Source organism: Apium graveolens, chromosome 7 (assembly GCF_009905375.1).
Source record: "Apium graveolens cultivar Ventura chromosome 7, ASM990537v1, whole genome shotgun sequence".
Classification (NCBI taxonomy): Eukaryota; Viridiplantae; Streptophyta; class Magnoliopsida; order Apiales; family Apiaceae; genus Apium; species Apium graveolens.
The window spans coordinates 3,954,487-3,956,569 of record NC_133653.1 but is presented as its reverse complement, the minus strand read 5'-3'; the positions used below and the strand labels follow the sequence as shown (position 1 = coordinate 3,956,569).

At 37.5% G+C, this 2,083-nt stretch overlaps 1 long non-coding RNA gene across 1 annotated transcript; it reads right to left on the bottom strand.

Annotated features, from left to right (window-relative positions):
- Window positions 1–831: 831 nt before the first annotated feature.
- LOC141672481 (uncharacterized) lies at window positions 832–1,497 on the bottom strand. The gene is made up of 2 exons (XR_012555549.1): window positions 1,211–1,497; window positions 832–1,125 (listed from the first exon to the last, which is right to left on the bottom strand). It is a non-coding gene; the product is annotated as an uncharacterized LOC141672481 (long non-coding RNA).
- Between the last annotated feature and the right edge of the window lie 586 nt (window positions 1,498–2,083).

The window sequence follows — 2,083 nt, the reverse complement described above, 5'->3', positions numbered from 1 at the left end:
TTTAATGAATCTGCAGTGCAGTCAAGAGGTTTAAATTTGCCATGCTGCTGTCTCATACAAATTTCGTGCAATAAGAGGCATTTACTTATACCATTCAAGTTTAGGTTAATTCGTACTTGTGCTGTACACGGTGGCAAACGTGGATGTGGACACCAACCGGGTCTTTCTTCTGTTGATTTAACACATAAATGGAAGTATAATTGTAAAATTATTGGTTATGATATATAATCAGTTAATCACTTATTAAATCAAATATTGAAGGAAATTCAAGAACATAGACAGTTCTGTTGCTTTACTTGTGAACTTCACTATCATCTTTCTTCTGTGTCATCCTCCAATACTCACACTGTCTGGAGATTAACCAGGTTGTGATATATCCAATCCGTACTTGTTCACCAGTCTAATGTATCTGTGGTAAATAATATATATATATATATATATAGAATTGCATTTTGCACCCTTATATTTGGCCAAAAATTAATTTTGTATAACTATTTTCATAAATTGCATTTTGCATCCCCTACTTTGAAATCCGCTTCAAGTAGTCCAATCCTCTACTTCAACAAAACAAATGCTTGGATAACTCTTCAATAATTTTTTACAAAACAAACACGAGATTGAAAAATTTAGAGGATTATAATCATATCTCATACTTAATACCATTAAACAAACATGGCCTTAGAGAATTATAGTTCAGTAATGATATAAATACAAACCTCTTCAAATTTACAAGACCATTACAAGGTGTTAAGGTCTAAATTCTAATGCTTCTGCTTTAGAGTCAACAACTCAGCATCTACGTTATAACTTTAATCTAACTCAATTCTCAACTGATCATAACCTTCTTGCAAGTTCGTAAGCTAAATGATTTTAATCCTCTCAATATTTTACCCAAAACAAATACAACAAGCTGCATAGTTACATGGTTGTAAACACTGATTCCTGAGCAATATTGAATCTACTGATCCATGCTCAGACAGACCTTGAATATATACTGTATTACATGAGCTTATAGTTGTCATTCTTTTTATATATAAGGAACTCGCTTTCGAGACAACTCAACAAATAAGCAATAGACTCTTCTGTCGATCCATTAAAATGATCCACAAAATCTGGCAAAGAAACCTGCAGATGATCTAATTAGAGTCTTGTGGATGAAATAAAGAAGAAAAGATATGAAGTGTGATAAAATCTAGTCAATCTCACTGACCCCATTTTCAAAATTCCCGAGCCACTTTATAATGGAATCTTCTGTTGCTTCAACTAATACCAAATTCTCTTGAGGATCAACTTTTTGACGTTTCCTCAATGAGTGTTGATCATCAAACTCTTGCATCCTGGAAACTGCTTTGTTCTCCTCTGAAGAAAGATGGTCCTCCACACAATTTACTGGTTCCTTGAGTTTGCAGGTTTTACTCTCTACATGGCTTAAAATATCTAATTGCTTGGATATATCTACCATTTCATTAGCTTCATTAACAGACCAATGACTGGATGCAAGCGTAAAGGCAGAATTAAGCTACGAAACACGAGAGTAGCCATTAAAGGCCTTGAGCTCCCGAACTTTAGTAATAAATACAGCAAATAATAACCTTAATTTTTATCAATAACATTTGGCGCCGTATGTGGGAAACAACAATAACCATGGCGAGAACACGGAGAACAGTTAGAGCCCTTGGAGGAGAAACACCAATGGGGATAACCCAAGTGATCTCTTCAACTGTGGAGGTGCCTCCTCACTCAACCTATGCAGCAACGCAAGGAGAAGCCAAGATAGGGGCAACTGGACCTCAGCCACAAGGGACGATCCCCTCGGCTACTCAAGGTACGAATCCTCAAGTTCAACAAATACATGTACCTGTGAATTCTCGACCCGTCGGGTACGAATATTCAACTGTTGTTACTACTAACCCCCCTTATGGGATGCCCCTTTACCCCGAGGTTGGAGGAAGCGGACATGCTGGGCGGAGTGAACCACGAGGGCGATCGCCGCCATACATACGAGGTTTGGCTCCTATTCCTGAGGATCAGGAATTTTCTGGTCCTTATACTGAGAGAGACTCCGAATCTTCGGATGATGAAG